We start from the raw sequence: 13,243 nt of genomic DNA, 5'->3' as shown, positions 1-13,243 counted from the left end.
GCAAGTGCTGCCCATACCTGGTTACTGGGCAGGGTAGCGTCCCCCACGGGCCTCCTGAGGAACTCCCGTGTGGCCCTGGAGAGAGCCCTCTGCTGGGTGCTTGCCACGTGGAGGCCACTGACAACACTCCATCCTTAAGAGCTTCCCCTCTTGCCATCCTTCCTCCCAGGCCCAGTTCCCCGGTTACAGAGGTGAGGACCCCAGGGAGGGGGAGGGAGGGGAAGGAGCCGTCAGAGAATTGCCCTCCTCTCCCACCCCCCCATGCAGGTCCCCAGGCAGCGGTCAGGCCCGACAGGACGAGGCTTTGGATGCGATGTGCGGTTGGCATCTGGAAAGGTCTCTGCACACAGGCAAGCAGTGGAGGCCTCACAGAGCAGGCGTGGAGGCCGTGGCTGGAAGGAAAGAAAGGCTTTCCCTGCACGCATCCCAGCGACTTCCGTTGCTTCCCAATACCGGCTGCGTTACCCAGAAGTGGCGCTGGGGGGCAGGCACCACCTTGGCTTTGCCTTCCTGGGTCACTCGGCCCTCAGCCTTGGCTGTCCCCTTGGACTGAGCCCAGGAGTCAGAGCTCCGCGGCCCAGTGCATCAGCCACAAAGTTTTCGTTTCACCTCTGAGACCGGCCAAGTCTCTTTAGCAGGGCTGTCAAGGCTCTCCAGGGCGAGGGCCCAAAGAAAAACCTGCCAGCCTTCCCTTTCTCGCACATCCCACGGTGCACCCAGCTCCGGCCGGTTCAGCTCTTCCTCCGGCCCCTGGTGAGTGTCTTCGCTGAGCCGTCCTCCCCCTGCACCACTGATGCACCTGCCCTTCCTGCTCCAGTCCAGTGCAGGTGTCACATGCCTCTGGCCCGTTTCCCGATCTCTCCATCCTTCGAATTTCATCATTATTTGTGCCCGGATTCTGCACACGTCTACACCGTGTTTTACATTCTTGACTGGCGGTATAAACAATCAATTTTACTTGTAAATGCCTCGAGAACAGAGATCATGCCGGATTCAACTGTGTATCCAAGACAGCTCTGAGCAGAGCGCCCAGCCGGGGCTTGGCACTCAAGAAATGTTCAGTGGAAGCCTGTGGCGAGCAGCACGGTCCAGCAAGGAGCCCAGGAGCCTCCCCGCTGGAGCGGTCAGCCGGGAAACCAGCTTCCGGTGGATTGTTACCAGCAAGCGTAAGGTCTCCGCTGTCTGTCAAGTTACTCTTCACGGGCACAGTGGGCGGGGCCCAAGACGTTGAGGCATGTTCTTGGCCTTCAGGGAACTTACGGCCGAGAAATGTACAAGGCACAAGGATCAAGGGCTACAATGATATGTTATGTAGCACTTCAGAGTTTACACAGCACAAAAAGATCTGTGACTGTAATTTGGCCTGGGAGAAGTGGGCAAGAGAACTTTTGTTATCTTCATTTAATTGTTTTAAAAGTTTATTTTGTGTGACACAGAGAGAGGGAGAGAGAATGAGTGGAGCAGAGGGCGGGGGGCGGGGGGGGGCAAGAATCAGAAGCGGGCTCTGCACTGACAGCAGAGAGCCCGATATGGGGCTTGATTTCATGAGCCACGAGATCATGACCTGAGCCGAAGACCAAAGGAGTCACCCAGGCGCCCCTGTTATCTTCATTTTAAGGAGGAAGAAAGCAAGGCACTAGAAATTCAGAGACCTGAGCCAGGAAACACATGGTGGGCAGCCCGTGGAACTCAGCCCCTGTCACTGCCCATACGTATCAAGCACCACCCCGCCTCCAACATCTTTGCACCTGTCTCCTCGGCTAACTGTATATTCCGTGCCCAAGAAATAGCTGTACATCGGGGGACTGGCATAAACAATGAACAAACAGAAAAATAATGCGAAGGGTGTTTTTAAATCAATACGGAACCTGGGCAAAGGAATCGCATTTAGCTTTGAAACCTTCTTTAAGACTTTTGCTACAATAATATATATATATATATATATATATATATATGTGTATATATATATATACATATATATATATATTTTTTTTTTTTTGAAAGTCCTCTTTTACATTTATCTCCAGAGCTGCTTTAGAGGCCCCCTAAGAACAATGATCTCATGGTTCTACCTTAAAAGCTCGTCCAATAACAAGGACAAGAACTCCCGCGTGACCCAGATAAACCCCACCCTACATCAGGCCCCGGGCTCAGAACTTTCATACCCATCTCATCTATTTAATTGATCAGGCTCTGAATGAGTCTTGGCTGGTTCCAAACATCAAATCTACGCTCCCAGAGTGAGAATTTGCCACCACTGATGTAATCCAAAATACTGGGGTTCAGGCTCTGAAGGATCCTTCCCCCCAATGATCTCAAGGCTTCAGGCCATAAAGCAGTAACGTCTTTCCCTCTGGGAGGGTGACTGGGGGCCCCCAATGTGGGAAGAGTTTACCGGGAGGGGCTGAGTGGGCGGTGCCCTGGAAAGCTCGCCCCCCACCCTTGCCGCTGAGGCCGGCCTGCGCAGTGGGTCTCCCTGGCTTGAAGCAGACGACTGAGGAAGCAAACTCCTTCCCAGCCAGGGAAGAGCAGCCCTCACCCCGTTCCATGGAAGACTCCACGGAAATGTCTCCCGTGACAGCGTTGGCGCCCACAGCCATCTCCGACCACAGTGAACTGGCCCGGGGCCAGCCCCCCCCAGGGGCAGCCCCTCGAGGTCCCTGAGGCTGCAGGCAAGCGTGCGACCCGCCCAGCCCCGGCGGGACGCTTGGTGCCAAGATTGTGGGGCACGGGCGCCCTCTGCTGCCAGCTCGGGGCATCACGCTCACCTTCCTGGAACGCGGCGGCCAGGGAGTCTGGGAGGGCTGGAATTTCCAAAATGGGAAAAGAAAAAAGAAAAAAAAAGGAAGAAGAGTTTGAAGAATGAGACTCAAATATGCCCCCCCCCCCCCCCCCCCCGCGCCAGCCGGATACTCAGTGGCATCTTCGTTTCTGGAGATACGGGCTCACAAGAGGAATCTCGAGGAAACAGGGGAGAGTCTCCAGGGGGGATGCTGAGCGCAGGAGCAGGTCTAAGCTGGGAAGGACCACCTCCCTCGGAGCTGCTAAACACTAGCAACACACAGAGCTGCGACTGCCACGTCACCGACATCACACAGGAGGCCGGAGGGTCACGCCGCAGCAGGGCTTGCTCCAAGCGGTCCCCGCTAGCTGTGACAGCAGATTCTCGCTTGGTGATGCTTCCCGTTAGACTTGTTTCTCAGACCGGGTGGCAACGTGGCGACCCGGTGGAAAGAGCAGAGGGCGAGGAGTCAGGGGTCTGGGGTCCTCTGCTGGTTACGCGGGGGCTCCTCGTCTGACCCTCGGCAGGTCACTGGACCCCGCTGGGCTCCGCATCCCTGTCAGCAAAGTCAAAGGCGCTGACTGCGTGATCTCTGAGTTCCCCTCCACCTCCCTGAGTCAGTCGTGTCTCTTAAAAATTGACCGATACCCCATTCCGTGACTTTCCAGGCACAGGAGCACCCTGACCTCGCAGTACTGATTCCAGAGAAAACCCAGAAAGATCCTAGTCCTCAGGAAGCTCAGAATCTGAAGGATGAAACAGGTTAAACATTGTCGGAGTTTCAAGTGAGCCCTTGCTTTGGGTTTAGCGTTCTGTTAAATGACAGAGGCGAGAAGGTGCTTTCCAGTGCGGGGGAGACCCCGTTAGCTTCTCTTGTGAAGCCGACCCCCCAAGCCTCTTTGGCTTATTTTTTCCCCTTTATCTTCTCTCTCAGGTCAAAATCTCCCCCAGAGTACCCACTTCTCAGGTATTTCTAGTAGGTCCTTGAGAATCCACCTTCCGTTTGTTGATTCCCACAGATGACAGCCGTGAGAATTACATGGTACTCTTCTCTGTGTCTTAAAAACGTACGTGAGTAATTTTTTTTTCGCCATCAATGTCCCCTTGACTCACTCTTCTTTGGTTTACTCTGTGCTCTGCTTTGAGGTCCATCGGTGATGCTCTCGGTGACTCTAGCTAACTCCTCCTGACTGCCGCCTAGCATTTCTGCACCCTCCTCGGCGGCCTCCTGTTCTTTACCAGGATAGGCACTCGTGCCCGAGTCTCCTTGCTTACACGTGCAGGAGTTTTCCTGGGGCGTCTCCAGGGTCGAGGGTTTGCCTAGACTGTAGTCACATGCCCATGTCACTAACGTGTCCATGCTGCTACATGAGAGGTTTGCAGTGATATGTCCCAGCCATATGCTCGAGGGGCCCACTTCTACCTGCCCTTCCCGGCATTCGGTATATTCAAGTGATTAACTCTGTGTGCTGCACATGCAGTGAGACCTTTCTCTGATGGGGAGAAACACTGGGCTCCTCCCACTGTCCTTAGTAACCTTTCAGATTTCCTATTCTGTGAGTTACCTATTTATAGCTTTTTAAGGGACTCGACCAAATTCCTCAGTGACCCCAAGTCCCCCAACGTTCCCCAAATTGATTTTTTTTTCTTTTTTTATAGGAAACCAATGGGCTCAGCACATTGTTCGTGTTCTCTCTTCACTCAAATAAATCACGACACTATTTGTATGCAACTTCCTCAGAAAGATACATTTCACATCTTGGCAACCATTGGAATACGGAATGAGTCATGCGTGCAGAGGTCGTATGAGTCGTTTTGGGTCAAAACTTGGACTGGCTTGCCGTTTAGCACAGCTGCCGGAAAACACAGCGGAGTCTGCTGGGTTGACGAGCCTCCAATGACCGGTAGGATTCTGATTGTTGTCACTCTCAGTCACATCTACGCCAAGAGGGGTGTTGGAATAACCATCTCTCACATTCTGAAGCAGACGCACAGACACAGGCAAAGCCCCCTGAAGACTGGGGACAAGGTCCAGTTTTGCCTGGATATAGGAAAACAGAAATCTAAGAAGAGAACACTGAAACGCACGTAGATCTGAATGTTGTGCGTTCGTGTGTTGAGTAGAGAATAACAATGTAATCCAGGGCACCGGATTACAGTTGGGAAGTATGCTGAAGTTTCCATTGTGTTGCTTATCTTAATTAAAATTTAGGCTTGGCCTAGAGGGGGTTGTTGCCTCCTTTTTTTTTTTTTTTAAATGTTTATTTATTTGAGAGAGAGGGAGAGAGAGGGCACAAGTAGGGGAGGGCCAGAGAGAGAGGGGGAGACACAGAATCCGAAGCAGGCTCCAAGCTCTGAGCTGTCAGTGCAGAGCCTGATGCAGGGCTTGAACCCACGAACTGCGAGATCATGACCTGAGCCAAAGTCAGCCTCTCAACCTACTGAGCCACCCAGGTGCCCCAGTTTGTGGCCCTTTTTTTAGGCAAATGCCTAATACATATGTCCTTTTTTGTCTTTCTTTCTATTGGATCTCTTGGCTTCCTGTTTCATTTTGGCAGGAGTTTCTTACGTATTCTATATAGTACACCTTTGAAAGCTAGAGATGTTACAAGTAGCTTCTCCCAAGCTAAAACTGTTTATTCACCTGAACAGAATTTTACCTTTGAAGAAGTCGTCAAACCCCTACACTAAGGTTTGCAGTTCTGGAGGCTTGTTGGAGAAACCCCCTTCATCCCAGGGTTTCAGAGACACTTTCTCGTTCTCAAGCATGCACGGAATCAACCTAACAAGAGACTCGAGGCGCAAAGTGCCTGCTCGGTAAGGGATAGATCTGGACTGGAGAAGGCGGCCGGCCTCTCTTCCCAAATGAAAGGTGTCCAGAGCCACCACGCAGGGGGAGAAGCTGGAGAAAGGGCACCTTCTACGGCCAGAGTGGCCTTGCTCACGGGTCCGTCCTGTGGGTCCCCGGAGAACTTGGCTCCCTGTACTTGAACTCACTCAGGCCCTGGCAGCCATTCAGGACTTGACCGATCCACCTTTTGGACTCCCCCCTCCTCTCGAGGGGGAAACGTGGCTCAGTGTCTCTTCTCCCCGTTCTCCCCAGTCAGGCCAGTCACTTTCTTTCCAGGAGGAGCCAGCGGCAAGGGAGGCCGAGTGGTCTCTTCCAGTATGGATGTTTCTGGCAAAGTAGCAGAAGTCTTTCATCTTTGGATTGAGCTGGAAATGTGAGATTAGGCAGAGAGTGAAAATTCCGTTCACGAGGCAATCTGAACAGCTTCATAGTATAGTTGAGGAGAACGAGGCTCAGAAAGGTTGAGTGACTCACCCACGGTCACCCAGCAAGCCCTGCAGCCAGAATTCAAAACCACTCCCTCGAGTCTGCCTGACTCTAGAGATAAGCTCTTAGTTTGTCCTCCTTTACCCCAAACTGCAGGATGGACTCTGACCTCTTTCGTGCTCTGTCTCCCTCAAATCGTAGATGCCCAGGGTATCGGAACTCCAGCGGCCACCTGTGAGAGTGACCTGGTCGTATTGCTGAGAACCCCGCGAGCAAAAGGGCTTGTCCAGAGCTGCCAGTGAAATTGGGGCAGAACGTGGGCGTCTTCCAAGCACCTTGTGAAGACAACTGTCTCATTCCTGGATGCTTTTAGCCCTGAGCTCCTGCTCCAAAGAGGATCGATGCACGTAGCAGAGATCCAACACAATGAACGTAAGCACAGAGGGGAATGTATTGTCTCACAAAATGGAGAAATCTGAAGGCAGGAGCCAGGCACCCGGACAGTGCCCTCTGGATTCCCCAGGGCGTCTCTGGGGCCTGCTTTTCTCCTCGTTGGAACATTCCTGGCCAGCTTGACCGAAGATGACTACGGGGGCGGGGGCGGGGGCAGGGGGGCTCTCCATTGGGCATCCTCGCCCGCCAGTGCCCGCAGCTGAAAGAGAAGACTTTCTCTCCCCGCTGTGTCCCAGCAGAAACCCTGGGTGGAACGGGCTCTAATCTGTTGGAACCGAGTTCCAGATACATCTGTGGGGACGATGGCAGGGACAGCAACACCGGAATCACACGGGCTGAGCCTGTGAGGTGACGATCTCTTAGAACGAAATGAAAAACGAGGCGTGGTCCCCCGAAGAGGTGGAGATGTATGCGGGGAGGCAAAACAAGCCAAGTGTCCACACAACTGGCAGATTCAACATGCAGCCACTCGTGTGCACTTGTCCATCACTAGCTGCCTCCACTCTGCTCCCCCCCGCCCCGGGGGGGGACCAGTCCTGCACACAAGTGGGGTGCCAGACACGGGGCCAAGTATACCTCACCTCCCTTCGTTCCCAGGGCACTTTTGTGGCAGGATCCCAGTTTTTTTTTTTTTAATTTTTTTTTTTCCAACGTTTATTTATTTTTGGGACAGAGAGAGACAGAGCATGAACGGGGGAGGGGCAGAGAGAGAGGGAGACACAGAATCGGAAGCAGGCTCCAGGCTCTGAGCCGTCAGCCCAGAGCCCGACGCGGGGCTCGAACTCCCGGACTGCGAGATCGTGACCTGGCTGAAGTCGGACGCCCAACCGACTGCGCCACCCAGGCGCCCCAGCAGGATCCCAGTTTTAATGATGGGGATATCAGAGCTCGGGGAAGTTCTGTAGCTAATTCAAGGTCACACCGATAGTAAGGGACAGAACCCAAAGGCAAACTCAGGAACGCCTTGACTTAATTGACGTGAAATTCACCACTGCATTTCCTGCAAATCCCACAGCTCTTCCCAGGGAAAAAGGACTTCCTGCAGTCTGCAGATAATAGAACATAAATCTCCCGTCCTCCCCGCTTCCCCACCTCCTCTCCCCCCGGTTGTAGAACAGAAGGCACAAATGCATAGTTCCACAGCCTATGATTTCGTTACAGAAACTCTGGATTTCCGCTCCCCTCGGAGACACTTCCGGCCTTGGCAAAAGCTGACCACCCACACGAGAGGGCTGGTGCTATACGGGGACAGCTGTTTCGGGATTGTCCACAGCCAGAGAGATACTTGACTTGTTTCCAGCCGAAGGAGGATCTGTGCTCCCCCAAGTCGCCCGGTTCCAAACCGACTAAACCACTTGTGTCCAAACTTCCCCTGAACAATTTCATCCCTGGGGTGGGAACGAGTGTGGAATGATTTGGAGCAAAAGGACAATTTTTGGACAATTACGAGTGAGTGAAAACAGGAGGTTGTAATGGATGTTGTCTCTCACCCCTGAACGCCGGCATTTGTAACCGGGAATTCTGTCGCTCCGATTTTGGTGGTAGAAACGTAATGCCGAGCGGTTGTCTGAAACTACTTCTCGATGTTCAGTAATTAGAAACAGTGACGCTGACTCGGGAGCCTATCAGCCGGGGGGGCCAAGCACCAGTGCACACAAGAAAAAGAGGCGCGTTTGCTGGAAACGTGTAAAGATAAAAATCGAACAAAAATTAGCAAATATTTCATATAATTTTAAGTGTGACTTCTATTTCTCCCTCCAAAACTTCGATGTCAGATGTCTAACACAAAGAAGTTTCTCCAAGAGGAATGCGCTGGAATGAAAGAGGGACATTTTTCGGTAATGACGAGAAGCCAAAATCTCTTACCGGCGGCGGGGAGGGCGGGGGGGGGGGGGGCGTGCAGTCAACAGAAGGAGACAGTGTGGTTTAGCAGTGGGTCAGGTGACGCAGCTAGGAAGTTAGTTTGTCTGCAAAAATGTATTTTTAAATTTGGTCCAGGATGGGACCAGACGTGTTCCAATTTCCGCGAACAGCTTTAAAAGCTGGAAAACACCCAGCTATTGTCCGTGACTTAGACACAGAACTTCCCGGAGGGAGAGAAGTGCTTTTTGGAGGGTCCCTTCCAGCTCCGAGATTTCTCAGAGCCTTTCCATCTTACGGTGTTGGGGAAACAAGGAGCACGTGCAGAGTCTGAGCCCCCCCCCCCCACACACACACACTCACACACACACGCACAGTGTGATCGTTTCGGCAGTGAGCCTGCGTGGGATGCACAAGAAGAGAGAGAATAGGTAGGTGGAAATAAGAAAATCTCACACGGCCTGGAGCAGGGAGGGATGTGGTGCCCGAGGAGGAGTCCCCACTCACTGATGAGTGAGGGCGTCGCTCACAGCAGCCACCGACAGCACAGCCCCTTTGTGTCCTGGGTCCGTCCAGGACAGATGAGGCCAGCTCCAAGCAGGAGGCGGGCACTTCACAAGCCCCTCTGCTCCTTTCCCGGGATGATTCACCGAGCAGCTACAGCTGGGGCCTCGCACGCCGTCTGGCACGTGACCCACTCTGGCCACGTCTGTTGCGGTAATAAGGGACACCTCTCAGACCAGGTGAAGGGCTCCGGCCTGAGCCAGTCGCACATCTTCGAGGCAGGGTCTGAGCAGTAAGGGGCCTCCCGCTTCTCCGGGGAGTATTGGTGGATGGAGTGCAAAGCAGGGGGCAAAAAGACATTGAACTCCTGGGGCCTGAGAGGAGCCACCCACGTGGCTGACAGACCTCTTCTTTGTACCCGGGGCGGGGGAGAGGGGCTCACCAAAGCGCAGGCCCATTGACAGGGGGCAGAAGGACCCTGATGGCTGTGATGCATGGCGTTAGATAGTCCTTTCGAGAGGTTTGCTCATCAGACACATACTGTCTGCAGAACATTTACTGTATGTGAAATTCGACGTCAAGTAACAATATACACGAGGTACTTTTCCACTTACGCAAAATGACCGTGTATGGCTTTACATGGTGTATGTGAACCCATAGCAGGAAGACAGGAGGGATCCACTTTAGTACGGGTGGCCACTTGGAGCACAATGGGGCTGGAAGTGATGCGAAATGTGCTTCTTTTTTTTTCTTAATTAAAAAAATTTTTTTAAATTTTTTTATTTATTTTTGAGACAGAGAGTGACAGAGCATGAGCAGGGGAGGGGCAGAGAGAGAGGGAGACCCAGAATCCGAAGCAGGCTCCAGGCTCTGAGCTGTCAGCGGGGCTCAAACCCATGGGCTGAGATCATGATCTGAGCCGAAGTTGGACGCTCAACCAACTGAGCCACCCAGGCGCCCCATTTCTTAATTTTTTTTTTTCAACGTTTATTTATTTTTGGGACAGAGAGAGACAGAGCATGAACGGGGCAGGGGCAGAGAGAGAGGGAGACACAGAATCGGAAACAGGCTCCAGGCTCTGAGCCATCAGCCCAGAGCCCGACGCAGGGCTCGAACTCCCGGACTGCGAGATCGTGACCTGGCTGAAGTTGGACGCTTAACCGACTGCGCCACCCAGGCGCCCCTCTTAATTTTTTTTTAATGCTTATTTATTTTGAGAGAGAGACAGAGCGTGCGTGGGGGAGGGGCAGAGGGAGAGGGAGACACAGAATCCGAAGCAGGCTCCAGCCTCTGAGCTGTCAGCACAGAACCCGACGCGGGGCTCGAACTCCCAAGCCGTGAGATCATGACCTGAGCCGAGTCGGATGCTTGACCTGAGTCGGATGCTTAACCGACTGAGCCACCCAGGCGCCCCCTGTGTGCTTTCTTATTTGACTTCTGTATTTCTTTTCAAAACGAGCGTTCATATGCATTCATACATCACTCCTGAAATTCTTCAAAATTTTTGTCATGTCTGGGTATTAAATAGATATAAATGCCCATGAATTTATTTCCTACCTCTCATGAGGACAGGGACGATTTGGGGATGTCATAGACTAGGGGCCTCTATTTTGTTTCCTTTTGTATCCTTAGAGTCTAAAACAGTGTCTGACACAGGAAGAGTTCAGTGTGTATTTGTCGATTAAATGAAAGAATTCTTTCCAAAATAAAAAATTGCGGGGTGCCTGGGTGGCTCAGTCGGTTAAGCAGCCGACTTCGGCTCAAGTCATGATCTTGCAGTCTGTGAGTTCGAGCCCCGCGTCGGGCTCTGTGCTGACGGCTCAGAGCCTGGAGCCTGTTTCAGGTTCTGTGTCTCCCTCTCCCTGACCCTCCCCCATTCATGCTCTGTCTCTCTCTGTCTCAAAAATAAATAAACGTTAAAAAAAATTAAAAAATAAAAATTAAAAAAATTGCAAAACTGTATGTATTCCAAATAGAGGATTTAAGTTTCTGGAACAGAGCCTGCCTTATGCTAAGTACTTAATATGTGAGTTAATTAAATACTTTGGTATGTGAAGCTTGGTGCCTGCTCCTAGAGATTTTATTTTTATTTATTTTGTTTAAGGATATTTTCTTTTTATTTGAGAGAGAGAGAGACCACACAAGCAGGGGAGAGGAACAGGAAGAGAGACAGAGAATCTCAAGCAGGCTCCATGTTCAGTGTGGAGTGAGACGCGGGGCTCGATCCCACGATCCTGGGACCGTGACCTGAGCGCAATCAACAGATGCTCAACTGACTGAGCCACCCAGGCACCCCAAGATTTTAAAGTCCAGACACACTTATAATCATGTTACAAAACAGATTATGCAAAGTCTCCTAAAGAGGTAAAAGCAAAGAGTGAAGGGGGTCAGTAAAGAAAGCTACAGTTTCTATCAGAGGTAATCAGGGTAGGCTTCACGGAGAAGGTGAGATCTGAGAAAGATTTTGAAAGGTGATATAATAGTTTCCCGGGGCTGCCATAACTCGTCATGGCAACCTTGGGGCTTGAAACAACAGACGTTCATTTTCTGACAGTTCTGGAGGCTGGGAGTCCCAAATCAAGGTGCTGGTGGGACTTTGCTTCCTCTGGGGGCTCCAGAGGAGAACCTGTCTCTTGCTTCTTCTAGCTCTGGTATCTGCCTGCCAACCCCTGGGTCCCCGGAGTCCCTTGGCTTGTGGCTGCGTCACCTGGGTCTCGGCCTCTGTTTTCACATCACCGTCTCCTCTGTGTGTGTCGGCCTCCTCTACCTCGGCCTCTCTGATGAGGAAGCACACCGTGGCACCCAGTGTCCACCTCGAGAATCCAAGATAAGATGGTTTTTTTTCTTAAGATTCCCAATCACTTCCTTTTGCCTAGAAGGTAATATCCACAGGTTCTGGGGATTAGGAGGGGAAGGTATTTTTGGGAGACGTGTTTCCTGCCCAGCAGAGATGGAAAGAACTCAGAGGAGAGGGGACAAGAAAGGAGTTCCTTGTTTCCTTACAGTCTGTCTCGCCAGTCAACCTTCTGTGTGTGGTTCTCCCCCGTTTAAAAGTTTCCAGAGGACCCGACCCACACTAGGATCACCTGGGAATTTTATTTTGTCTTTAAATCATTTTTAAATTAATTTTTAACATTGTTTTTTATTTGTGTGAGAGAGAGAGAGAGAGAGAGAGAGAGACAGAGTGCACATTGAGGAGGGGCAGAGAGAGAGAGGAAGGCACAGAATCTGAAGCAGACTCCAGGCTCCGAGCTGTCAGCACAGAGCCCGACGCGGGGCTCGAACTCACGGACCGCGAGATCGTGACCTGAGCTGAAGTCAGACGCTCAACCGACTGAGCCATCCAGGCGCTCCTTGTTTTGTTTTTAAATGGAGGGGTGGCAGGTGAGAGGTGGGACGTGGGGAGATCATCTGGACACGTCTGAGTCATTGGAGGAGGAGAGAACAGAGGCAGGAAAACCATCTGGGGTCCCCTCAGAGGAAGCAGGGCCCGACGTAGGATGCTGGCAGGAAAAAGGAGACAACGGAGGGGAGAATCAGAGGCGGGATCGGCCGGAGAGAAACTTAACTGGGTAGAGGCTGTGGGGTGGCCGTGCAGGTCTGAGGCCTGCGACACGGGCATGCGGGGCAGGACGGAAGCGTGGATGCTAGGGATGTGGGGCAGGGAGTCTGGGATGCTGGTGGGGCCTCCGGGCACATGGACGGCGAGAAGAGAGGCCGCCACAGTGGGAGTGCTCCCCAGGAGGGGAGAGGAGGCTCAGGAAGGAAGCTTGGGCAGAAATACGCAGTGAAGGAGAGCGCGTCCAGCCAGGGGAGCTCAAGGTGAAAGCTGAGTGAGAGAGGGCATCAGATGCTACAGCGACGACCCAGAGGCCGTGGGTGCGTTTCTGTATTGCTGGCGTGTTAGCGATTCTTCCCAAGGAGAACACAGATTCACGCCCCCGGCTGGAGTGGCACCTGGCTCCTGACCTCCCACTCCTCATCCCCTCTCTCCTCTGCCCCACCAGCCCACGGCCCAAGCTCCTGGGGGCTTTTGCAGTTGGAAACCCGCATGACCATCCTCAGTGACACCCCACAGAAGCCATTCCAGCCCCCGTCGAAGCCATCAATATATATTCAGAGTGATAAAAATCCAGCCCGACCACTAAAGACGACAGTCCTAGAACGTATCCCTCGAGTTTCCCATAGAAGTATCACCGCAAAATGCTCATTTATCATCATCCTTTCTAGACAGGGCCGTTTTGGTGAAATGACTTTCGGAGATACTGTCTTACCGTTCGCGGGTATTTATACAAGGCTCTTTAAAATAGAATGTTCTTTTCCTTTCAGAGCTGAAAAGCGTTTGTCCCTCTGTACCATCTGGTGGG

The sequence above is a fragment of the Puma concolor genome, chromosome E4 (genome assembly GCF_028749965.1).
Source record: "Puma concolor isolate L17-30 chromosome E4, mPumCon1.1.hap2, whole genome shotgun sequence".
Lineage (NCBI taxonomy): Eukaryota > Metazoa > Chordata > Mammalia > Carnivora > Felidae > Puma > Puma concolor.
This window is presented reverse-complemented; position numbering follows the sequence as displayed.